The sequence below is a fragment of the Gymnogyps californianus genome, chromosome 1 (assembly GCF_018139145.2).
Source record: "Gymnogyps californianus isolate 813 chromosome 1, ASM1813914v2, whole genome shotgun sequence".
Lineage (NCBI taxonomy): Eukaryota > Metazoa > Chordata > Aves > Accipitriformes > Cathartidae > Gymnogyps > Gymnogyps californianus.
The window spans coordinates 209,801,512-209,829,259 of NC_059471.1; the positions used below are offsets into that span (position 1 = coordinate 209,801,512).

At 40.8% G+C, this 27,748-nt stretch overlaps 1 protein-coding gene across 2 annotated transcripts in view; it reads right to left on the reverse strand.

Annotated features, from left to right (window-relative positions):
- Positions 1–27,545, reverse strand: part of SEMA3D (semaphorin 3D) — a 144,654-nt gene extending 117,109 nt beyond the window's left edge. For both annotated transcript variants that reach the window (XM_050892176.1, XM_050892185.1), the window contains exon 1: positions 27,423–27,545. The gene's annotated coding sequence lies outside the window, so the exon portion shown is untranslated. The remainder of the gene's footprint in view (positions 1–27,422) is intronic.
- Between the last annotated feature and the right edge of the window lie 203 nt (positions 27,546–27,748).

Sequence of the window (27,748 nt, forward strand, 5' to 3'; positions counted from 1 at the left end):
TATGTTTTAATGTTTCATCATGCACGCAGGACACAGATTTCATTGCTTTGGTCAATCCTGCAGAGGCTGTTGAGCACCTTTTTCAGTGTACTGACTCTTCATTTCTCAATGAAATCTGTGAAAGCTGAAGGCAATACTTCAAAATATTCATTAATTTTCTAGGTTTTTAGGCTTTATACAAAAATCTTATTTTTCTATAATTTCATATTACTAGATAAGGAAAGTTAAATACAAACAGAGAATATACACTGTACTGCTTTGTAATATGTGAACTCTAGAATCTCAGAAATGCCCACTTTTCTGCATTTCTTTCAATGTATTTGATCCAAACTTCTGGCTGCCAATGTAAAAGCAGTTTTAAAGTGATTTGTAATGCTGTTATATCCATAATAGTCTAAGGATATAAATGATGCAAGATTCACAGAAAAGTGACTTGTGCATACTCAGATATAGACATACAAGTTATGTATATGTGTGTCTTGTTCCATAGGAATTATGTGATTCACAGCACGTGACTATGAGTTTCCAGCTTATTATGATCTTATTTCTTAAATATTAAAAATAGAATGCATTTTAGAGGCTTTTTTTAATGAAGCAGAAAGTACCAATCAATGGTTATCTATATTTTTGTTGGCATAGTTCTGTATTTCACACAAGAGACATTTGATATCAAAAGATGGCTGAAATATCAAAAATCCTTCAAATACTTATCTCTTTTAATGATAACTACAGCTGCACTCAAAAGCTGCTGCCCTTGGTATCACTTACATTCCCACAGGAATATAAATCTCTGAGAGACAAGGGTTTAAAAAAGGTATTCTTCTCAGGGCACTGGAGAAACACACAGCTTTATTCTTTTGATGCTGCATAATAGTATTATTGGGCTAACATGCTGAAATATACGTTCTTTCGATTTTTTTTTCCTGAAGCTTATCTACTCTCACATTATTAATCTGAAAACAGGCCAAAAGAAAAACGAAGAAGAGAGATCCAACAAATTCAGAACTCAAATACTGTCATTTGGGCCACTGAACATCTTCAGTGGAAGCAATTTAGTCCAAGGCATGGGATAACTGAAAAAGAAACATTATGAAGAGACACTACTGAAAGCTGGTTTCTATCTGTTTGAGATCAAAGAGGATCAAAGCAAATACGAAATTGTCCGTAGATACGGTAATAATGTACCTAGTGATCCTGAAATGAATTGTTTAAATATTCATATTTCTACATTTCATTTTAAAAAGTGTGCCTTTAAATCCCATGAGTAATCCAACAATGATAATCATAAAATAGTAATGTAAAATTAAATTTAAAAACAAGACCTATTCCATCCTTGAATCAAAATTATTTCTTTCATCATGGTAATGGCATATTGTTTTTAGAACCTAGTGACTATATTTGTTTAATTTAATTCATAAGTCCCTGGTTATCACTGCAATTTTACTCATACGAAAGTTATCTGATGTGCAGTGTTATAGCTGTTTGATGTATATTTCCAAAACCAGAAAAAACAAAGACCTAGAGACACATCACCACCTCTTGCAGAAATGTCAGTCATGCTATGAATAAAGCATAAGCTTAGAAAAACATCATCACCCAACAAACAAATAGCATTTGCTGAACCAAATACATGTGTCTGGAATTGTGCTCCCGAGCTAATTGGAGGCAGGCTCTGGTGCCGTACCGCAGGACGCCGCAGTTGAGAAATCCCTCAAACTGGTCATGCAGAGTTCAGTACGCTGTGCAATGGCAATTGCTTAACTCTGGGGGCAGGAGGCATGGCGAGAAATCTCAGAAACCAGACTGGGAAACAATGCTCTCATTTGTCATGGACAACCTCAGCAGTGCGAGGAAGCCAGTGAGAAGGACAAGGATCTGAGTGAAGCTGCCCGTAAAGCAGTGATGTGCCATTGCAAAGGACGAGCCCCGGTCTGGGGGATAGCTGGGGCTGTTGTACAGTGGAAGAGCACTGGAGGAGATGAAGGGAAGATAAGAGCAAGAAAGGAAGAGGCCTCCTCAGCAAACTGGAGGCCAGCACCTGTTCCCACAAGCGCTGCCCCAAACCACCACTGTATCTGTATTTGGCTGTGTCAAGCTGGACTGGGGCAAGCCTAAGATCGGGATACCATGGTGATCAGCGTGGGAGGGAATATTGCCTCTTGTTAGTCTTCCTCTCAAAAATGGAGGAAAACCTATATGAAACAGAAATTATTCGCTATTCAAATAGCACAAGTTGAATGGGAACGTGCATACTCACAGCTGGCAGATTGTCTTATCCAAGGAGACCATCAAACCCAATCACAGGACACCCAAAACCCCTATGCTTATGCTAAGCACCTAATTCTGACGTTTAATTTAGAAAGCTACTGCTGCAAGATAGTTAGCTATGACTCCCTGCTACATCCAAAGACAGACAGAGAGACAAAAAAAAACAACTGAAGGAGCTTGGTCACTCTCAAAAAGCTGTTCTAATTTTTAAAATTCAGTAGGTGCAAGTAATGAACTAAAGGATACATTCACTGTGATCTGGCCCAGTTTGATATCCAAGTTGGAGGACAGAAAAGTTTCGAAACTGCAACAACTCCTCTCCTTTCCTGTGTGTCAGACTAACCCCGACCCTGAGTGTATCTTCTAGTTCAGCCTTGTCCAACATGTGGTTCCAAGCAGGATGTTGCCTGTAAAACCCTCATGCATTAATTCCACTAATTGGAGCATTCAAAATAAAAGCAGAGGTTTCAGAGGGGGACCAAAAGTCAGTGTTGTCTTTCCAACACTAACATGCTATCAGCCACAGCCAAGGCTGGGAACTCATGCGTTAGCGAGGTATTGAGCTAACATGTCTTCACAAAAGCCATTCGACCTGATCAGCCAAGCTGTGGACCTTGATTTATCTGTCTGACAGCCCTGTTCAGCCCTGCTGGGTTGGACTTTGCTCAGTGCCACTGCTGGGAAGCTGCAGAGCATCTCTGTGACAAACACCTGCAAAAGGAGCGGAGGGGGAGGGAGGAACACTTCAGACTTGGTAAGATAGGTTCAATAGAGCTGGAAGTGGAAAAGGGCTGAGCTCATTACCCTGTGTGAACTGACTATAGGAACAATACCCAAACAAAAGACAATCTAACACAACTGTCACAACAAAGCCAGTTCTGAAAGACATCTGACAAGGCAACATCTTTTTTAAAAATCCTCAGGATATTAACTGCATATTTGTGTGTTGTATTAAGAAGACTAACGTCATGACAACAGCTCAATTTAACACAAACAATAGGCCAATAAATACAATACTAGTGTTTTAAAATAATTAAATAACCATTTGTTCTTGCATTTATGTTGCTTCCACGTACTGGCAGAATTCCTTCAAATAAACAAACAGCTCTTTTTTTTTTTAATTTTTAAAGATTACATGTTGGCAGTAATTTACGCAAATCTGGCATTTGTTCTATTCATCTGAGGTGAAAAAAACAAAGACACATTTATCACGTTGCATTTTCACTCTTAGAAAGCCAAAACAAGGGCCCTCCAGGGAACAAGAAGTTTAATTATAAACTATCACTGCAAAACAAGATAAATTCTAGAACATATCTCTGGGAACACATTCAATACACTAAGCCAATATAATCTGAAATGTAATTTTTTTTTATTATTTTATTTTTAATACAGGGCCATGGTTCTTTTTTGGTGTAAAAGGAAAAAGTCAGCAAAATAGAGATCAATTACAGAGGTGTAAAGTTGGTTGCAAAATAATGTTCATAATATAGTTAGTGATTCTTCAGAAGCACTCACAAGAACAGAAAAACTCAAGCAGTGTCATTGATTAGCAGTTCATTTGTTTTTTAAACTGTGCACTAAATTTGTGTTGTGCAATGCTGAGAAAAACTGAAGGATAAAATAAGAGTCACAGTGCAAAACAACATTGCCCTCTCTGCACTGTAGTTTTCAGTTTCAGTTCCTATAGAGCTTTTTACAATTGTTGTATCAATTGTCACAGCAGAAGCATCTTAATGAAAAACAGAATTACTCCCATATTTTTTTCCTTTTCACCCTCCTCACCAAGAAAAAGTAGGAAATTTATTCCAGAATCTTCAGTTTGAAATATTTCTTAATCACATATGATGCATCAAATAGTTGGTTCCTTTCTGTCCACAGAAAATTCCCCTAATAGGAAAATGTGTTTGTTGATAAATAAAATTTAAATTTAAAAAAAAGTTCAAAGAAGTTGCAATCCTCCTACAACTCAATGAGGCTATTTAATAAGGCTGCATTTTAGATTTCCATTGTGTAACAGAGAAGAAAATGAGTTATGTCAATAACACTGTCAACAAGGTCAAGCCCCATAGGAATCCCTATGAATTCCTTCTAAGATCCTGTGTAGATCTGTAAACTATGTCATGATCTTACCCACCACATCGCTGAAACGTGGAGCTTATTTTAAACAACCGCATACTGACAGCCTAATTCTGTTTTCACAAAGATGAACTGGATCTCTAGAAAGGCATATAGCTGTCTCATAACATGAGAGGTGTCCATCAGGTAAATTGATTTTCCTGAGAAAATGAGTTGCAGAAGTAAACATGAAAGCTTTGTACTGAATCTAATTTAGAGAAATAAATACTGAAGATTCCACGTTCTAAAATCCACACATGACATGAAAGATGAATGCTAATTTACCCTTTCTAAGAAGATGCATTTCTACTTAGATCAAATATATAAACTGGTAAGAATACTATTACCCATGGTAATACTATTGCCCATGTTCAATATCTTTGAAGGTTTTCAAGCCTCTTGAGATCATGGAATTTCTAAACATGATAACGTGAAAATGCCATTTTTTTTACTTAAACCATGATGAACAATACTTTAGAAAAGGTTACAGTTGCAAATAGTGATTATCTGTTTATTCATTCTCATTTTCCTTCTTCATTCTTTTCCCAGCAATTAACTTCCTTGTATTTTACTGAATGTCTTCACATTTTTAGTGAAAGTAGCAGAGATTTACAATAAAGATTTGTAACAATGTCTCCACTATGGAGCTGTATCAGAGTAATGCAGAGAGTAATCAGTAAGGGATACATTGGCATATGTCCACTGACTTCACTGAAGTTGCCCTAATTAGGTAGAAAGGGATCATGACCATGATGACCCTATAATATTGATGATACTTGTGTTCACTAGTACACAAATATTAGATTTATCATCTTAGTTCCAGTTCTGAATTCTTTTGACAGAATAATTAGTGAGCACATTCATTCAGGTAATTTGAATGAAAGTAGAGCTCGTCTTTAACAAATTTAGTGTAAAAATATTTGATAATATCTCTAAGGTTCAGACTCACCTCCATTCAATTTAGGTACCTGAAAAATAGAAGCTGGCAGCCTGGTCACTTGAAGCTACATGCTAAACCAACAGAGAGAAACAGTATCTACCAGAAAGTGAAACTACCAACCTGAGCTGCTGAGCACCTTCTGTTGACTCTAGTTAAGTATCAGGTCCTATACAGCAGGAAAAACTGTAGGGCTATGCTATCACTTGTTTATCTATTTGACTATACCCAGACCAAATAAATGCTTCCAAAACAAAAAAAAAAAACCATTACTAGAACAATTACTTTTTTTCTCCAGTTCCAGATCTACGTACAGTTACTCCCTACGTAATGTCCTTCACTGAATATCGTTTGCTGAACCATCATAAAACCTTGACATGTCTGAGCATGGTCCTCTGCCGTAGGAGGTAAAGGAATGAATTCCTCCGATGGCTCTTATCCTCCTGCTACTAAAAAGCAAAAGTATATTAGCAATGTTAGGTGTACATGTCCTTATTGTGGTAGTATTCTCACTTGAGAGGAAATGAAAGAAAATGTCATGCTGCATAAAAGGGATTCCACGATAAATGAAATGAGAAGATTACAAGACCGAGAACTGAAAAGTTGCGAATGTCAGCGCTACAGCTGGAAAGTGATGGCAAACAACGTGATCCTGCCTCTCACAGTAAGTCTGTGAAGTAGAGGGAAAATAAAGGCAATATTTTACTAAGCTTATTTAAAAATAACAAGACAACATTTCTACTTCCTTGGTGTCTTTCTCATTCAGTGTCCACCCTCTGCAGGAATGACCCAGAGGTCTTGAGGAACACGTGCTTTCTGATTGCATGGTTAAAAGATGCAGCCTAGTGCATATACATTAGAGAGTGGGAAGGAATGAAAGTGCAGACAGTTATCCTTTGGGATGCTGATAATGAAAGCGCTTGTAAGTTATTTCTCATTGTTTCCAATGGAGGGGAGCATGGCTGCAAATCACTGAAAATTGACATTATCTACATGTCTGTTAGTGCTTTATTATTATTAATCAAAATGAAAACAGTATTTTCTTCTATTATCTATGCAGATACACTCTCTGTATTCAAGTAGTTAAAGAGAGGCCTGATTAGTCCCATATACTATTAAGGGTTGTATCCCTGCCTCCTCTTCTCTTCCAAAGCAGTGAAGTGTTCTGATCAGTGGTTGTTGAAGAACTGGACTAGGTGACAGAATTGCCATGTCAGGTACCAGAAATCTTCTGAAAATGTGACAGAATATTGCTGTCCTGGAGATATAGGAAACGGGATGGGGAACTTGTCCCAGTCCTAGACTAGAAACTAAAGGTAAAAAAAGAAAAATCTCTTTTTTTCTCTCTCCCAAGGTTTTTTATTTACAAAATCTGTAATTCTTTTTATATATATAAATTTGCAAATGTAACTGAAGTAAACTGATTCAAGGAACTGAAAACATACCACTACTGTTTCTTAAGACCCCATATTAGTCAAACCACCCATGACTAGCTTCTTACACTACTTCTGTCACTGAGGTTTGGGTAAAGAGCAGAGCAGCTTTCTCCTGGAAGGTCCCAGGATGTTTCACTTAATCTTCCGCCTTCCACTCTGGGTCTCCCTCACATATTTCAGTTTCTCTCCCTGTGTGGCCATACTGGGAGCACTCACAAGCTAAACCCACAGCAAAGAAATAGAGAAGAACAGGAACTGCGCAAGAGTCTGCCTGGACAGATCGAATAATGTTCCCAATTTGTTAAGCACTAGAAGATGACTGAACTTCCCCAGTGTTATTGTTTTATCATTCTTTTGAAATCATCACTTAATGCTTTTATTCTTTATGAACTAGTGCACTAAACACAGTAACTTAATGGTGAAGTATTAGAAAAACATTAACGTAAACATATAATAATGATAATGTAAAGGTACTGACATATGCTAGTGATTATTGTTGCAAATGCCTTTTGGGAAGGCCATATCAAATCTTTAAAATTTATCTTTAACCGTGGCCCAAAATTCAGGGTTCTGTTAAATACATTCAGCCTGAATTTTCCTGAGTGTCCATGTGAAGAAAGTATAGGCTTTCAAAACAGACCGAGTCTGGCCATAACACAACAGGATCAGAGACATACTTCTGCCGCAAGGGAAAGCACTTCAAACATCAGGGTGCCAGTCTGTCAGCACTTATCACTCAGTCGGTTATACTATCTCTCCAGCAGATTCCCCTTCCAAACTTATACTTCATCACACTCCTGACCTTGCTGCATATGGCCCCTTCAGCAGAGTTCAAGTCTGTATCACGTAAGACATGGAGAGTTTATTCGCCACTTCTCATTATCATCTCAGAGCTTTGTTCATTGTAAGCCAAAATTATTTACTCTGCAGTTTTGGGGGCATTCATGGAGGAGTAAGGGATGAAGAAAAGTCTAACCAAGAAAATGTTATGCTGCAAAGAAAATGAGCAAATACCCACCCGTTCATGAGCAAACAATTGCTTCTGTGCCTGTTTGGTCTGCAACTTTCCATCCAAAAATGGGATGGAAACGGAGACAGCCAGGCCATATTGCGCTCCAGCTAATAAAGTGTTTCAGATCAAGAAAAACAGGCAAGGCTGCATCACCCTGGCCTGTGTCGTACGGATTCTTTTTTTTTTTCCTTTGAAACATTCCATTTGCTGTTCAAGCCAAGACAAGAAAAGAAACATTTTTAACCTTAAGGGTTTGACATAAGCCTACAAAATTAAATAGCCAGGGCTGAAGTGAGGCAGGTTTTACAGTTCTGAAGTAGCCACCCTTTGTTCCTTCCTTAACGGTACAGTTATAGTCAGGGAAAACATCATAAGCTGCAAGCAAACAGGCAAGAGCAGATTCATCTGCCTTTATTTGCATTGAAACCTATGCAGGTCAGGGCCACATGGTACTAAATACTCTACAAATAAAGAGCAAGTGTCAATACCTTCCCTGACGAGCTTACATCTAAGAAGACAAAACAAACAAAAGATGGGTGGAGAAAAAGCCTGTGTAATTACAGGAATACGGTACAGTCACCCCCAGTGCTGCTCTGACTTGAGCTTCCAGACCCCAAGCCTAAGTCTGTATCAATAAATAAAATGTGTTAGACACTATTTGCAGATCCTGAGACAGAGCAGCCTGGCACAGCTTCTGTCCATACAGCTTAACCCTCATTCCCTTCAAAACTGAGTGGTCTCATCCATATTGCCTCCTGGGAGCCCTCCATATCCCCCCAGTTTATGATAGGGCAGTTTGGAAACGTGCTAGTTGACAAGAGCAAAAACCAGTCCAGTGAGCACGCTAACAAACATCACGGGTTACTGCAGGCCAATACTGTCTTTTGGCCTTGTTTAACTTGCAAATACAGATGCGACCCATCTGTCTCCCCTGCGGTCTGCTTGAGAGTCCCTGCACCCACAAGGGAGACGTGCCACTAATGCCATCAGCCAAGCAAGATAGGCAGTCAGTGACAGAGCCATCCCATCAAGTTTTGGCACTTAAAAAATACTGCTTTTCATTGTGTAATTTCTGTGGAAAATAACGAGACGTGGAAAACCATGCAAAATATTCCAACAGTGTGAATACAGATGTCCGAATCAGGCTAACATGGCCATCAGGTAGACATTAAAAAGGGAAGGGGGTTCTAGGTTTTGTGAGGGTGTGGGCAGACAAATTAGAGGTGAAATCTTTGAAATTTAACTCTGGTTTTAAAAAAGGCAGCTCGTTTTTATGATCACTGAAACTGTTTTCAGAAAAGCTTTGACAAACTTGGAAAAAACGAGCAAACAGCTGATATCCACTACAGTGCACACAACTGTCCTCCTACAAGATCCTGCTCAGGGTCATGCTTTTAGAGCAGAAGTTCGCCGACTTCTCCACGGATGTTCTTAGTTCACCTTCCATGAGATACAGACCTCAAAAAAGAAAGAGAGGCGACAAAAGCCATGCAGGCAGCACTGTGACAGGGGGGCACCACTGACCTCCGGCACTTGTCATGGCCCTCGTGCCACATGTCACCACCTCTTCCCTTCTGCCAGAGGACCTGTTCATGGAGTCACTCTCAGCTTCAGTCACCATTGACTGGTTTACTTTAAACACTTTAAGTTCAGTGCTGCTGTACTTGCTGGAAATGGATCTGCAGGACTGAGGACAGAAGGCTCACGATGAAATGAGAGTGGAAATGGGAAATAAACTTTTAAGATGGTAGGGTTACAGACAAAGAAGGATATGTGATAAATCCCTTGCTCTCTTCCACCACATGCTCAGAAGAAGGGATTAATAACTTATCACACTTAAGAAACTAGCAAAATTATTGCTAGCAACCTCTCGTCATATTCAGAAGATGAGATGCCTAATTTTTTTAATGAAATCAATTAATAAGAAAGAAGAACTAAAACAAATAAATAATCAGCGTGGATCTTGGAAGAAAGAGTTTCAGGAAATCTTTTATGGCAAAGAACAGCCCTTCTGCCACCCAGCTGTTTGTTTTGTTTTAACAATTCATGAGAGTTGAGCTTCTGCAGCTTCTTTTCTTTTTCCTATTCCAAAAGCCTTGGGGATGTTTCTCTTTTAATTTTGAGCCCACTCTTGAGCTGGGAATTCTTTTTCCAACGTGTGAGTGTGAATGATATGAATGGAGATTGCGCAACTGCTTACCTCTTCTCTTGCTGATCAAGTTATTTGCCTAACTCTTCCTGAGAGCAATGAAAGAAACCTTTTTCTTTTCATGGGTTTATTTGGATCTGTGGAAACCAAGGACTCTTAGTCTCCCTACATGCATTTATAAAGTATTCTGCAGAACTGAAGGACTTTGTCTAGTATGAAGAAACTCTGAAATCAGCAGCCACCTGTTTGTCTGATATAGAAAGAATAAGGAGTCTGACTTGCACAGTTCTCACCTCTCCTCAGTTCTCACACCTCCAGGGATGCTGGACCTCCAAAAAGCTAACAAAAATAAATTACATGATGCCACAGAGGAGTCTCCCTCTTCCAACCTGGGTAGAAGGACAGCAGAAAAATGGCCACCATGGCTCCAGCTAAACCATATATACTAACACAGGTTCTACAGAAAGCAGACACATAAGAAGGTGTGTCTTTGTTTTTCTGTATGTGTATATTGTGCCTGTAGACACAATTTTGGATTTAATAGGCCAAATCCAACTCTTTGAAGTTAAGTGAAATGCCTCGGTCTCTTCAATCGCATTCTTTTTGATTTACTTATTAATGTCATTTGTGATGTGACATAAAAGCGCCTAGCAAGCTGTTATACTCCCTTCAACAAACAGCCACCCAGATGCTCAACAGCGATGGCAGTGACGATCCTAAATCAAATCCTATGTGGTTTTCCTATACTAAATACCATACACTCCTGCAGCACTGTCGGTGAACAACAGGGGAGATGGGCTCCAGCAGCCACCAGCCACTAGCATGGAAGTCCATCCCGGTCCACCAGCATAGAAGCCCGTTCCAGTTCAGCAGCAGAGACTGGAGATGCTGCCTTTCCTCCAAGTTTGCAACAGCATGTTTTTCCAAAGATGAAGGAGAGAGAAAAAAAAAGAAAAAAAATACCTAGCACAGAGGTTATTTGGCTGAACCTTCTGGCACTGAAACAGGCTCCCATGTTGACAATTAAGAGATTTACCCCAGCTCACTGCCTCAAAGCACTGCAACCTAAGTTAACTAAATATTTTGTACCAGGGCTTGCTGTCAGAGATTCTGCTTTTCAAGCGCTTGCTGTCATTGATATCCCAATGTCTGCAAAAGCAGTTAAAATGAATTAAAGAAATACTGCAATTCCTTCATCCTAAATTTAGTCATCTGAAAATTAGGTGTTAGTTCATCTAGTTTCCATTTACAGTCATTGGAGAGAAACAGGCACTTCAGGGACTGATTACTCCTAGCCACTTCAGACCTCTTGGATGGGAAGCTGAGGTGTCTCCCTTTCTGCTGATTAGACAGAGAACCTATATGATCATCTTAATTGAGATACTTAAAGCTTGCCCCTTGGAGCCCTCGATCAGGGTTACCAAATAGACACGGAGCTCCAATGGGTACAGTCACGTGTCAAACAGAAAAGTACTTGCACAAAAGGATCTTTAAAGACATACAAGTGATAATATTAATAATACCCATTTCTGTTGTGTATTGCCCTTGCACACCTCAAAAGCTGTCTGTATCACTCAGTTAAATTGTTTTGCTTAATGTGATCCTACCTGGTGCAAGATGAACAATAGGTGCTGTGTCAAGAGAGAGGAAGCTGCTGCAAATCCCTGGGTTATTGCAGCTATTGCTGCAGCTGAAATTTGGTCTGATTGCTTCACTTCAAAATTTTTGGCTGTTTTTTGCTATTAATCTTGGAAAGCCTCCAAAATAAACCTGATAAGGTCCTGAACATCACAAAAGATGCATTCTTCCCCATACTTGTAAATCATCTTTGGCACACTTTCCACTTTTAGTAATTATAGATTTCCTCCAAGCTGCCTGCACATTGCCCATAGATATAAGGCTTTGCATGATCTGTCTTCTAATTCAGAAAACTACAGCAAGCTATTGCACGAACCCCACATTAGACAGTAGAGCAATTCAATACTAAAACACTGTTTAGGTCTCTGTATGGTTTTCTTGATGGATGTTACACTGCTGATCTATTTTTATGTATTATTTATACTGGGATAGTGCCTAGAGGCCCCAGTCAGGGGCAGGACCCCATAGTGCTGCACATACTATGAAGGAGGATACAAGAGCCTCTCCTCCTTGCAGCTTATAGTCTAAGTATATAATGAATGACACCAGATGGATAAAAGTCAGAGGGAGCAAAAAGTGAGATAGTTGTTAATAACAGTAACAGGCAGAGCACAACAGCTACTTTGCTATATATAGGCATGTGGTGTTCCTGTCAGTGTTGTCTGCTTTCTCTGTCCTCTGTATTGTGTTTTACAACCTGCAGTGACCTGTGGACAAGCACTCATACACAGAGTCTTCCTCTGTGCATCTGAAGCGCTGGGCACTTGGAAGCATCTTTCACTGCCCACATCAGGCATCTAGGTGAGATTCAGAGGATGTAAACCAGAGGAAAGAGGTAGGTACTTACAGAAGATGATTCAGAGACCCTGAATTAGGGCATAAAGCAGATAATGTGAATTCAGAGGCTTGGAGTCACTCATGGGAAAGATTAGGACTTTGGGGTGTCAAGGGAGCCCAACAAGAAGCTGGTCTCCGTGAATTCACATAATCTCTGCCTTTATTCCCTTACACATTGACAATGCAGAATATATATGTCTGTGTTTCTGCAGCGGGAACAGCCAAGAATCCTTACAATGTCCAGGAACACAGTGCCTAGTTCAAGCCCAGGCTCTCTGGGGAACCAGCAATAGGTGCATCTCCCATCTAACTCGCTGACTAAGTCTCATTCAGGTTGAAGATCGGCTTTTAAGCTCATAGCCTTGTGACCCAAATACACCTCTTCAATTAGGGAGTTCTTATTTCATGTTCTGATCTGAGCCAGGATTGCTCCACACCCAGATAAAATCCCCACCTCTGTGCAAGATCCTCTGTGCGATCCCTAAATCCCCCTCTAAGTTCTTAGGACAGTTCATCTCTGATTTCCCAAAGTAATAGGTGTTGGGTCTGCAAGGTCAAGAAATGTAAACTCCTGCAAATACGTTTTACTCTTTTGAATTCAGCACATTATAGACATTCCCAAGCATAAGTCTGGTGCAGTATCATATGTAGCCACAGGCTCTCTGACACCAGGTCCCTGTCCCTGAAGTGACTGATTGCTCACTCATCCCTGCCTCTTCATCAATAGATGAGCCAGAAGACAGGGAGCTGAATAGCAAAGGGACTCCCCTTCCCTGTAGAGCCAGTGAAGTAGGCAAGTGACAAGCAGTTGTGAGGGAAATGAGTCCAGCCGCATGAAGATGAGCTCTGCAGAGGCTGGAGGTGGGAACTATCAAAACAAGAGGGACAAAGCATGAAAGCAGGCCTTTTCTTTGAAGAGTGCAAACCAAAAAGAGTAAACTAGTCGCAAAGAGATGTTGCTGTCCCGCAGGGTACTGAATGTAATAATACAAGAGAGGACTCTATCACCGAGTCACGCCTACAGCAGGATAAACTAATTAAGCTCATCTTTCCTTGAAATGCGAACTTGTGCAATTACACGGATTAGCAGGTACCTCAGATAGGTCATCTCGGTCTTCCTCATGAGTCTATATTGCTCAATCTTTCCTCAGATCCGCAGCATCCTACAGCTGCTTTGCACATGGACCTCTGGCAGCTCTAATAGAAGCTCCCAGAATTTTTGTAGCTCTTCTCTGAATAACTTTCAGTTTCCTAGATTACTTTTTTTTTTTCTTTAAACTCACAGTGCCCATAATTGTATTTTCTATGAAGATCAGTCATTTTCAAGGAGGTAGCTACCACCTAGAGGTAATACAGTATTTCCCCCTAGCATGAGGCTGTTGTATTAAAGCAAAAGACATCAGGAGTAGATTTCCAAAAGAGCTCAGCTCCCATTTAGTTATTAAGGCCTAGATTTTCAAATGTAGTGTTAGGTAACTTGGGACATGTAGGCCTTACTGGATACAACATTCATTAGTAGTACGTACACCATAGAACTTTTGGGATGTTGCTAGTCTGCTCAAGGACTGCTTCACAGAAACAGGAGAAGTGGGAGCTCTATCATGTAGTTAGTTTTTAATAAAAGACTTCCTGAATGTTTTATGAGAAATAACAGGAGGAAAACACAAATTCTTTGAGGTGGTTTCTGTAATTCTTTTTAAAGAATATTTCAGCAAATACACTCATTAAAGATATTTTTTTCCCTTAGAATCAAGCTGAGTTGATTTTATTTGATCCTTTTATTCTTAAGATAACATTCCTCTTGCCTAATTTCAACCATCTAACATTCAGGCATTGTCTTGGCTCCCTCCAGAGGGGGTGGAGACAGGCACTACTGGGGTGAATTCATGCCCCATCTCAGATACTGCCACTGAATAGGGCGCATTGCTCTTGGGAGCACCTCATCTCTGTACTGAAAACAGAGGAAGATTAGGTGACCACCTTACATTACGGACAAGTGAAATAAATCCCATCTTAATTTGTTTTTCTACTCAGTATACTTGCATGGCTCACATTGTTACAACATCTGAACACCCATACTTTCCAAACCTCTCACTCTTTCTGTGACAAAGGGCAGTTTTTACCCATTTACAGACATATATAGCTGAGGCAGGTAGAGGCCAAGATCCAGACCTGCAAAGGTATTTAGCAAGTTAATTGTCTAAATTAGGTGGTTTTCAGTCTCAGCTGACTAACTCAATGATGTAGACAAAGAAGTGGCAGTTGGGTGCCTTTAGGAATTTGTGAGGATCTAAGCAGAAATGACTTGCCTAAGGACGTATGCCATGGAATTAACCTCAGGTCTCCTGAGCTGCTGTCCTAACCTTTGGAATGTCCTTAACATTAAGCAAATCCTCTGCTGGATTGGAATTAAACTTTTGAAGTATTTACAGTCATGTCTTCTTCTTTGTCAAACTCAAATAAGCTATGCACACTCAAATCCTTTAATTTTTCCTCATAAATCAAACCTGACTCAAAGCCTCTCTTCTCATTTTTATTGCTCTTCTCTAAGCTCTCCTTAGATGTTAACTTACCAGTAATAGCACAATGAGGCCAAAATTCCAGGTTGGATCTTTAGGTGTTACTGTGATACAAGTAAACAGACGAACACCAGCATAAAGTTGGATTTTTCACTAAAATCAGTGAAAATATTACATTCGCTTCAATGACCACAGAGTTCTACTCCGGTATGTAGCATCTGAGCACTCTGTATCCCAGTACAGCGCACTGATATTGTCTGTTGCACTTATAGAAATAATTGACCAAGACCTTAAAATTGAAATACTTAGGGCTTGTCAACATGAGAGTCCAGATACAGTAAGACGTGAATTAGCAGCATACTGACTGATCTGCAATCACATCACACAGAAGGGTATATTAGAAGACTTTTAATTAGAAAGCAGCTTACTTCACTTCGAAAGCAGCCTTAGGACATATACCCTACGACTGGTCATGCAGAGAGTTAGTGTGAAGAAGATACCACGCTGTGCACTGTTATTCTAGTTTAACAGCACGCTGACTTCCGCATGTAGACAAACCTTATCAGACCAGAGCAGGCTTCAGTATTGGGCGATATGTGTTTCTTAGAATAATCTTGGGGAGAACTGCTGAATGCTAAGCATGTCCTCTGACTTCCCTGGGACTTGCACCTGGGTCGCAATAAGGGTCAATTTATAAAATAGGCTCTGTTCATTTCATCTGTGTTGATATTTTTTTTGAAATTATCTCAGTAAGTGAAACAGAAAAGCAAGTTTCTGTAGGGAGAGAGAGGTGACAGTCTCACACTATTCAAAAAATGACAAGATAAACCACTGTTTCTGGTACTACATAAGCGCAGTTCTCCCCTTCTAGGACAGCAGCCTTGACCTCTAACTAATCAAAAAAATCCTATATCAACTTTGAATTATCATCAAAGCCTATCCATATTTTGTTTTCAGGAACTATAAGCAGAGAGCATGGACAGCCTGTGGGAAACATACAGGTAAAGTATCATGCATCTTTCAAGAAAGATGTTTAAATAATTAGAAAAGGTTTTCCAGACTTCAGATGCTTAGAGGGACATTTGGTCGACTCCTGTATTAAACAGACCACAGAAACCTTACACAGTTACCCTTATATTGAATCCAGTAGCTTGTTTATGGACTAGTGCTTATTGTCCAAATAAGATTCAGTCTCTGGGGACATCAAGAAAATGAGATTCTGCAACATCCTTTCCATCGAATTGCCTTGCTCATCTTCTGAAATTGAAAAAGATAAAACTCCTACACCAAAATGAGAAGGTTTTGCCCAATCACCCAGCTTCAGAACAAGGAAACATGTTTGTTCTGTGTCACGGTTTCCAACCTACATCTTGTGAACCACAAGAGGAACACGTTACTTCGAAGTTTTACACAAACCAGAGAATCCCACGCACCACCATATATCTGTAGGGAAAGAATAAGTACTTAGGCAGCAAACACTGCCAAAAACTCAAATGCTTATTTTGGGACTTTCTCCCAGCCTAACAGAAAAGCAGGAGGTGGAAATGACAGCTGCACAAGAAAAGATACCCATGGGACTGAGGTCACATCTTCAACTTGAGCATGTCCAAAAAGAGCTCTGAGCAATTGCTGCTGCCTCCACAATATAGCTGGGTTTTCTTTCTGAGTGGTGGCACACGCAGGCTAAGCCTGGGAAGCTTTCCGTAACATAATATATTTGTAGCTCAGACCAGACCCCATCAGTGGGATCTAATAAAACTAGTTGGAAAAAAGCTACTGATCTTCTAGGAGAAAACATTAGAGACACTGACTGAGGATCCTGGATCTATCTGAACATAACGCAGAGTCTTGGTGGCTCTACGGAATAAACTGTTTCCACAGTGTCAATCATTAATTTCTCCATCCTCCGCCAGCACCTTTTCAACTTTTCTAACCACTTGTGCTCACACCTCTTCTCCCATGTGGCTCAAAGAAGAATGAAGAGAGACAGCACAATTTTAAAAGTGTCATGCCTTCCAAGCATCAAAACGCTATTTTGTTGAGAAAAGAATGAAAACAAATAGTACAGTGCCTACTGCAAGGCCTTGTGAGATTCCCCCAGGGCCATCACAACAGACCATTGTAATCTCTGCTGATGCTTGCACTAAAGATAACAACGCTACTTATATTCAAAGCCACTGTGTCCCAGTTATTCTGGCCTTACATACAATTTCACTTATAAAGATGAGTGTAGCACTCTATAGATATTCTAATAGTTTATCTAGGAGTTGTCAGATCCCACTTTCCGTTGTGTCATGTGAATTCCTGCATGGAAAACAAAATACAATGAATCCAAACACATTCCAAAATGTTCTTCTCACATCATTTCAGTGGCATTTACCTTGTTTGCAGGGAAAGGAAGGAAGGAAAGGACAGAAAGGATGGAAAGTACTTTTTTTTTTTTTTAATGCCATTCATTAGAGCAGATTTTATTATCCTTAAAACAGGGTGATAACCTAGGATAAAAATAGAAATAAAGACTGTCTTTACTAAGAAGATTACTATCCATATTTCAGCACTGACCAACTGCAGAACAGCTGTGCTTGTGGCATCGGTGGCATAAATGCTATCATAAACAAAGGCATTTTTGCCATTGTCATGAAAACCTGTCACAAGACCTGAAATCTGTCTAAATTCTCTCCCTTTAACAGCTTAACACCCCATGTGCAAGATTGCTACTGAGTAGAGTACCCCTAGGGAGTGAGGTTTTTTCATCATGTCGGGACCATTTCTGGGAATTGACAGGATGCAGGATAACTGTGCCTGACGTTTTTATAAAAGCACAAGAGAGAGTTAAACCATAGGAAGGAGATGAAATTTCAGAGGGGAGAAGAGTTTGGAGGCAGGAGTAGCTTGTCCCGTGCCTTGAAACCACCTGGAGGACTGCTGCAGCAAAGGGGTGAGGACGAGCAATTCCAGCTAGGAGAGACCAAGCCCTTGTGCCATAGGACACGCTGGCAGCCAGCATGGACCCAGCACAATGGAAAAAACCAGGGATAAACCATGCAGAATCTCACCTTGGGTGTTAAACTGAATATGACAATTTCATTCTGCCTTTTTTTTTTTTTCTCTTGCTTTGAAACCAGATGTTTGGGATTAAGAGAGACAAACTCCCTGCACTGTTTGCTGCACGTACCTCCTGCTTTTCTGTCAGGCTGTGAAGAGGTACAGAAATTGGCATTGGAGCTTTCAGCAGTGTTTTGTGGCTAAGTATTTATTCTTCATCCTTACACATCAATGTACAACAGCAACAAATTGAGAAAAAAGCCCAACCCTTCCATCACTGTAAGAGCAAAAGCACAATAATTTATCTATTACCAAATAGCCAGGATTTGATTTTAAGCACCAGCGAGGACATCAATGTCTGTATTATGAGTTTCGTAACGGTGTTCATGTTGCCATTTAGGAAAACAATGAGCTGTAGCAAAGTCACAGGAAGCAAAGAACGCAGGAGCTTCGGGCTCATGAGGACAGCATAATAATTGATCTGTACTTAAAAGTGTAAATCTCTTTAGGAAAAAAAAACAAAGAACAAAAACCAGATATATGAATTTTCAGAGGGATATCATAAGAATATCAGTCTACCATTTCCCCCCTCATATATTTTATTTTGTGAGTTTAATCAATCTTCAGCCTAAGCAGTCTATAATGATTTTATCTAAAGGTGGAAAATCTTCCCATGTGAAAACTCCCATAATTTCACTGAAAGGTGCACAGGTTGTCGGGGTGTTATATTGGGAAAGATATTTCTTTGTCATAGATTCATTTTTTACTTTTTCAAGCCAAGGCAGCTTTATGAGATAATATATGTCTGCTTTTTGTAGCTGTCACTAGAGGACTATAAACACCAAGTCATAACTCCAGAACAAATCTGTACACTGCAAACGGTATTACCCAGGACACTCATCTTAAAAAGACAGACAGCACAGAGCAGCAGAGGTAAATGCACCTTTTCTTCTAGAAAGAGGACCTAAAAGACTCTTAAGCCTGAACAATGTTAGTAACTCTCTTAGATGCATCAATTCTCTCACCTTTTCCTCAATTAGGTGGGACTGACATTCTAAAATTTACATCCAGTCAGCTTTTCCTTAAAGCCTTTAAACCTTTGAGTTCAATTTACAAAATAATAAATTGAGTCTTAAAATAAACACCTTGGATTTCATCAGGTCTGAGAAAACCTCAGTTCTGGCAACATTATATATCGTAGAAGACATCAGATCAACAAACCACAACGATTCAGGCAGTAGTTATGTAAAGCATCCTTGTCTATTAAAATTGTTTTAGCCAAAAGATTAGATTAATAACAGAGATTTATGATCTTAACTGCCTCTTCAGTCAGCCAGGTTCAGCATCAGAGACCAGTATAAAACCTGTCTTCTGCTGTTACCAGGCTTTGCATGTAGCCAAACCTGCTTAACAACAGGTCTCCCGTGGCACTTGGGCCGCTGGGTGCACATACAACAAAGTCGTGATTATTCCAAACTGTTCAGTGCCTGTGGTGTTCAAAACCAGGCATTGCTCTGCCCACCTTACTTGCAAAGCCAGAGTGGGCTCCAAGCGTGCCCAGTTCTCCCACGGACTGAAACCAGAAGAAGATCTACCTCTCCCAACAGCTTTTATCCAGCAGCCCCAAGGTTAGCGCACTCCTTCAGGAACAGGTAGGATTGGACTCCTAATGATTAATTCGATAGTGTAGTTCAGTATCAAATAGGAAATATCAGCACTGATACCAAAACATTAATTGGAGCAGGTCCAGTAAGAGAAAACTTATCCCTGAAAGATGATGCTTTAACCACTCCAAGTCACAGTGCCTTTCTGTTGGGTCTTTGACAACAGAGCACTCACAACAAGGTGGGACTGTGGTGGCTGAGAGCGCCACACTCCCAAGCACCAGCAACACCACCGCTCAGGCACACGCTTGAAAAACTGCACTTCCAGGTCACCTCCGGCAAGAGCGGGCACTTGAACCACTGAAATAGATACCAGAGATTTTTTAAAATTTGTTTTAATTTTTATTTTATTTTAAATTTTGACACAAGGAAAAGACTGACCCTACATAGATACCTATCTGCTGGGAGAGCTCATGGCTGAGGATCCCGAATGAATTTAGGCGCTTAAATCTGCTGCTCAGGGCCTAAGCTGCAGAGTGCTCCTCCTAACTTTCTGCAAGCTGGCTTACACAGCCTTTCCTCATGACTTGTGGCTTTTGGGGATCCCACCACAATCACCCAGTCAGTGCACAAGAAGCGATAACGCTTGCTTAGTACTTCAGTCTCTAGCTTCTCTTTACAACTCTTCTCCCCAAATGCTTTCAGGATGTACCGCTAACTTAAATCTCTGCTTTCCTCTCTCAGATTTTAGAGCTGCTCATTTCTTCTAAAGACATAGGAGTGCCCTTAGCTATTAAAAATCACTCCACTAATTCCAGTTACGTGTCTCTAATTTACACCAACTGAAGACGCAGCTTGTTATATCTTGATTTTTTTGGAACATAACAACTGTTGTGTGCTACCGTCATTCCCATGGGCACTTCCTTGGTACAGCACTTTTATCTACAAGCTGTAGCAGAAGTCTTCCCCTCAGCTCCAGCGTATGTCACATTAATGGGACGTGTACAGTGGCTTGTCCTAAATTAAAATCCACCCATCTGTGGATGGTTTTCCTGTCATTAAAATGATCATTATGAAACCCCTCACACAGGACTATTTTTGTAGGATCCCATTCAGGAATTATACTTTATTAACTTAAAACTCTGAAACAAAGACAGGCAGATTTAAAGATCCATTGACAAAAAAGATCCTTACAAAAAATAGTATTACATTTCGGCTTTAGAAAGGGGATAGAGGTAATAAAGATATCTGCTTTTATTAGCTCACCCTTTATGGTTGGATTTCTGTTCCTTTCGATTGACCTGTTTCTACAAATTAATGACTTACAATATTTTGCTCTTAGATAGCAAACTGGATGACACCAACTGTCTTTGCTATTAATGTGCTGAGATATATGAAGATCAGGTAAATTTGGTATGCCTGCTCTCTAGATGAAAAAACACTGAATTATGCTTTCTACTTCTTGATGAGTTTGTATTTCTGCATAGTATGTCTTGCAGATTTTTTCTTTCTTTTGAAGACAAGAGTTCTGCTCCAGTTGAAATACAAAGGCTTAGAGTCTCTGACTCAAAGTATTACATGGCTCAATGGATCCAAGAATTCCAGATTTGTTCATGTGGAGACTTTGTGCCTCTAGAAAATCCTCTAACTTCCTTATAATATACCTCCCCAGAATAAAGTGGATTCTTTGAAGCTGCATTGTTCAGAAATTAATCTGCTAAACTAAGGAGGTCACAGGAACTAAAAGTCAGGTTAATTCAATGTAATTAATTTATTGAGGCATTAGGCCAAATTTGCTATTTATCTTTCACAATAGGGGATCTCATAATGCCATTACGAATTCAACTTTGCCCTGATGCTTATATCATTCAACAACAGAAAAACAGGCTGAGATCTCTGTTTATTCTACGAAATAAAATTGTTTTTGTTACTTGTCTTCTTGAGGAAGCCGCATATCTTAGTCTTCTGTGCTTGCCTTAAACTATGGTTGAAAGTGGGGTTTGGGTTTTTGTTTAATTGGATACATCACCGGTGCTAAACACAAGAGGACTTTCATTTCTTACTGGGACCTCCTGATGCTACTGCAATATAGCTAATAAACTAATGACAACTTGTCTGGATGACAAAAGGTCCACTGCTTGCAACTGATGACTATACAAACAGAAGTGATAAATCATGACTATCCATATCTTATGCATGCATCCCACTAAAAGCAAGATTTTAAGAAATATGGAAGACAGATACAAATTTGTTCCTGTGTCTCCTCTAATTTCTGTTAAACAACGGATCTTCAGAGATGGAACATGCAATCACAGTTAGTAGGACATACTGTAGTAGCTTTTAAGATTTATTTATGTCCTTAATAGAAGTTTTCAGGCACCTGCTTAAAAAAGAAAACAAGTCATGAAATCAAGAAAAGATTGGTATTTTATATGCAGGTGGAACATATCTTTCAGAAGTCAGAGAATGGATATAAGAATGTTACATCTTGCAAAGGCACAGATTATGAAGAAAGTCAGAAAAATAGTGCAAAATACCTTAAAGTCAAGGTTGGTTCTTTCTGTAAATCTTGAAGAAAAGGAACTGCATTTGCAACAATCTATCACCCTTCATTTTATTTCCCTCTCTCGAAGTGTAGCTGTTTAGCTCTTTTGATACTAAACGATGTTATGAACAGTTTTCCTTTATTACACTGTTCTAAAGCCTTTTAGTATAAGTCTTCATAAAACCTCACATATGTGCATTATAAAATTACGGGGAATAAGTTCCATATGAAAAATGTTCATATTTCTTCTTACTATTTTTTAGCAGAGATTCTGACATTAAGCATGAGAGCAACAGACATTGTTTTAATTCTTCATTGTGGAAGGGAAAAAAAATCAACTTTTTGCTTTTGGTTGAGAAAGAATTTTTTACATACTCCCTCTTTGCAGTCGCTCCCTTGCAAAACCAAAAAAGGATTTTAGACGGACAAAAAGTAACCACAATTATATGGAGTGTGTCATTGATAAATTCCAGGGGAATATAACAAGCTAGGTAGGCACATACCATTAGATCTAGCTGTTCAAAATGTTAAAATTCTAGCCAAGATTAAGCTGGAATATTTGGCCACATCAGCCCTCAGGACTGCACTTAACTTTTAAAAGACTTGATCTCACTCTAGATTTAGACTTTAGGAAAGTACTTCTTTCAAGAGAGCATTTTACACAGCAGTCTATCTTTAAACATGTGCTTAAGTCCCTTGAAGTCACTAAGTACAGACAGACTGAGAACAGGCACAAGTCTTTCATTTCATGACAGCTTTAGTTTTGTATAATTTTCAGTTAATCCTAGGCTTTCTGTTTCCAGTGCATTTAGTCCTGAGTTATGCTGACGCAAGATGAGATCAGACTCAGGGCTGCAGCGTCTTTAGGATTTTTGGAAGGGAACGTTCCAGGAAAATTGGTAACGTCTCTCCTCCCCATCCCCTTAGAAAAAAATAAATAAGAAAACAACAACAACTCAGCATGTCATTGGAGTATGCTCAGATGTTACAGAACTTTTAGCCTCTCTTCTGCATGACATCTGCTTCCTGCAAGTCTCCTGATTCACTGACCAACTAGATTGGAAACAGTTTAATTATGGACATTTATTTTGCTTTTAGACCGACCACATTAAAAAAAAGCTCACCCAACTCTTCTTTCTGTCTATAATAACACAGGAGGAAAAATATGCAAAGATGTACAAAAAGGATACATGTTACTGAAAGCTGAGTAATATATACAGTGTGAAATTCATGCAGTGCAGAAGGTCCTCATGAGTTACAGGTCTCCATGTACATATTAGCTCTAGAGCATGAATTTGTCTTTAGCCATATATATCCTGAACACTTCAGGATTCATCCTGCAAATTAAGGTTGCAAATAAATGCCTTTAATGTACTGTGCTTAGTCTGACCAGCAAAGCTGACTATTAGGTAAACTGTTAGGTACCAGCAGAGCTCTGAACCTTAATCACATTTTCCCATTATGCGGCGGGGAAGTGCAATGATTTAGTTAAGGCCAGTATAATGTTCTAGGCTTAAATACCACACCCATCACTCTGATAGTCAAATTGAGCCAATGATTCAACCCAGATGGGAATCCAGGTTCTTCTTGGCTTACTGTTATCTGTTCTGCCCGTTAGGCTATATGACTTCCATAAATTATTTTGCAGTTCCCATTAAAAGAAAATAAATCCACGTGATGCTAAATGCTGCCTCCCAGCTGTAATGCAAAGCGGAATTTTGGACCACAGCACTGCTCCCTGACTCATCCTGGATCCCCTCCATGTGACGCTGGATCCATCTAGGCTGGGGAGAGTAGAATAGAAGGGCTTTTTTTTTTAGTTCTCTTTTTTATCACCCACTGTCAGATAACACGTGGATGTTCACGCAGCATGTCTCTAGGATGTGAAAAACAATACCAGAGAGGGGCCTGTCTGAATACACAAGGCTAGAAAGGAGAAGATAAAAGGACTAAAGATTTATACAGGGATAATTTAAGCACTGACTCATTGCCATTGCTAAGTTTATAAAATACATAAAACCCAGACAGAAATGTTGGGGCGGGGAGGAGATTGTGTTAAGAAGTATGACAGAGGTGCAACACTACAAAAAAGATAAAAATAGCACACCCATGGAGCAAAAATTTGCTTCAAACATAGTTTAAATACAGCCACCATGCTCCACGTCTCATGAGCGTGGCTTTACTATGAGCTTCTCTGTCGCTTGTTTGTAGTTGGAGAAAATCCAGAAAGCAAGGAAAACAAACACATCACACGTTTGCTGCGTCTATTTCATTTAACGACACTTAGCATGCACCTTAAGCATTTTCCGTGGGTTAAAAAGACAATAGACCAAATATAGCTCTGGCTATCCCGCAGGCCGCCTTGCCAGGAGAGCGTGGTGGGAAAGCCTGCTTAACCAGCATCGAAGGATTCCCTCATGTAGGAAACCTCAAAGAGTATAGAGGTGGCTCAGCAGCCAATTCCAGCACCAGGGGTTTTAGCCAAAGAAATGCTGGCATGTGCTGGGAATTCAGCTGATTCCCAGCTGATGAATCAGCCTCTGTGGAGCCACAGGTAACCGGTATGTCTCCATTGCAGTGGTGCACAGCGAAGAAACACCTGAGATTACAACTTTCATATTTTTAACAGCAAAAAGAACGAGAGAAAAAGCAAAACAGGGATTCAAAAAGAATCCAGAAATATATCATTATTTTGACCACCTTAAGCTGACAGCATGCTCACAGAGTGACTCTGAATGATTATGACCTTCTGCAAATTAAACTGTAAAGATCCTGACTGTGTGGGACATTTGCACCTCCACTTGTTCTGTGACAGAACATGGAAAGAGATGCTGAGTATATCCCTTCTGCTAGGACCAAAATAGGGACAGGTTTGGTTGGGAGTGTTTCATTCTTCAGCTTTGCTTTTTAATACCTTGGTGTTTACAGTGTTGATTTGTTTAATTATCATTATTTAATCTCTGAGTAATAATGATGCAGTATCCTCAAACACTTTAAAGGGCTCTTTCCCAATGAACAACGTCTATTTCCATTGAACTTTCTAGCTTAATTAAAACTTTTTTTTCCTAGGGCCTTGTTTCATTTAATTCAATTGCAAAATCCCAGTAGAATTTCAAGGGTGCAGTATAATTTGCATAACGAATACAGTGGTATCTACAGTGAAAACATCACCTCTCAGGGAAAAAAAAACAAAACAAAACCATTGAGAAGTAGAGTGAGATCAGGGGCTATTGCAGTGTTTTGGAATGTCGGCTGACAGCACAACCTGCAGTTGGAGAGAAGCAGGCGGAGGCTGGCACTTGGGAGTGGGGTCCAAAAGAGGTATCACTCTTGTGGGGATCTGACAGCAACTACCCACCAAGCCAAAGCTGAAGGCAGGAATACAATTCAAAATTATATCTTTCTAAGATATAGTCACCTTACTCAGCACTACTGGAAGGCACTTCTCTCTTCCTGGGATTATTGTCCTGAAAGCATCTTACACCAGCTCTTGTAACTGCAGTCATTCTTATAATTTGAGATACAGCAGAGGATACTGGTGAAGCTGCTATTTCCATTTCTGGTTAAAGCGCTCCATGGGCAGAGCCCACATACTGGCTGTGTGGGAGACATTGGCTGAAAACGTCTCTGCCTGGTTTGGGGCACATCTCTCTCTGCTTCAGCACTGCACCTAACGGGGAGTCCACTCTGTTCACCGTACCCTGAGAATCCCTGTTGGATTGATCCAGTGGTAAGAAGAGGGAAAATAAATTTAGTTCCTGGATCTCAGGCTAGTCTGGATGTCCAAGCCAAAATAAAGTTCAAATAAAAGTGAAGCCAAGCTGCTCAGCCTGATCAAGGCTGAAATGCTTCGATTTATGAAGCACCTCAGAGCAGGACTTGTCTTGGAAACTTTAAGAAGTGTGACATCTGCAGAATTTGGGTACATCTGTTTGACAGCAGAATTAAAATTATAGATTAAAATACCCAAATTCCTATTTAGAAAGCTATTTAGACACCCAGCTTTCTACAGATTTAGGAAAGACCTTGACCCTTACATACCTTGCAGATGACAATGAGCAGTGCCTTTCTGGATCAGGCCCATAATAAACTAAACAAACTAATTCAAAGGCAAAGATGAAAATGGCATCAACTATACTAATATGTTTGATAAAGATGGGTTTGAAAAACATTATTAAATTGTTGTTCCATACAGTAAATCACCTCTTAATAATTAACAGTGAAATCAAGTCTCTTTACCTGTTCCCTAGATCTGCAAGTAAGTAGTAAAAAAAAGTGACATGCTAAAATTCCTACAAAAGTTCTTGCCTGCATCTTCATGGCTGCTGTCAGAGCCACAGATGCAGCTTTTAGCTGCTGCTTTCTCAGCAACGTGCTCTCTGCTTATGGTCAGACTGCTGCCCCATTGATCTCTATTGTTCTTGGACAAATTTTCCCAATTCAAATCAAAGTGAAGCTTTTTTAAAGGAAACATAGGTGGCTGCTTTGTGCTTCTTCAGTACACAGTCACCAATTACCTAATGCGCTCAGGAATGTTTCCTTTCTAGAAGCAACAACTTTCATTTTGTAATATTCACTGCAAAACAAGGAGTTTTACCACCCTCTGTGTTATTGCACAACGCAAAGTAGAGGTTGTCAGTGTGAGAAGACGAATAATCTCATTTCAGTGAGCACCCCAGGCCAACCAGGTGCTCTGCGGCTCCGAGTGATGGACACGCTCAGCAGAGCCGCGCTCATGGCAATGCTGGAGGACTATGTGGAAAGGAAGGAATTTTGCCAGCACTCCAGCACACGACAGTTTTGCTGATGAGCGCGGGCTGATTATGCCCATGCTGCCCTTCCCATCGCCCTGAGACACCTATGTGAAGCAGAAGCAGGCGCAGGGGTGCCGGGGCTGAGAGAACGAAACGCCTCTCCCTCCGCCCGCACCGGACCCACCTCCCCAGCCTTTAACCCCTGCTCCCCAAAACTGCCGCCTCCTCGCCCCTGACCCCCCAAACCCACCTCTGCTGCCCTCCCAGGGCAGAGCCAAGGCATTTTCCCAAGCCAGCGCACCTCACCACCTCACTGACAGCGAGGCAGGTGGCCCAGGGACCGCCGCCAGGTGCCGGGCGCCGGCACCCGCTCCGCGGCAGCCCCGGCGGCTGTGGGGGCAGAGGCGAGCGGAGGGTCCGGGACAAGCAGGGGGGGACCCCACGCACTTTTCCGCACACCCCCCCCCCCGCCTTCCACCCCTTCTCCGCGGCGGCGGAAAAGTGCTCCAGCGGCCAGCGGAGCGGCGCAAAGTGGCGGGGGCCCCGCGGGAGCTGGCTGGTACCTGCCGGGGAGCCGGAGCGGCGGCGAGGTGCGGGGTGAGGCCGGTGCGGGGCCGGGGCCGGTGGCCGGGTTTTTGGAGGCGTTGCGAGCGAGGCGGGCTCCTCCCCGGCGGCGGCGGCGGCGGCGGAGGGTCTCTCTCCTTCTGCGCGGAGTGTCAGACTTTCCCCTGGCTTCCCTTCCTCCATCCCCGCCACCCCTTTCCACTCCCTCGCACGCACATGCACACCCCCTCCAGCAAATGGGCTGCTTCGTGTGCGTGTGTGTGTGTGTGTGTGTGTGTGTGTGTGTGTGAGCCAGCTCAGACACACACCCACTGCTACTGCTCCC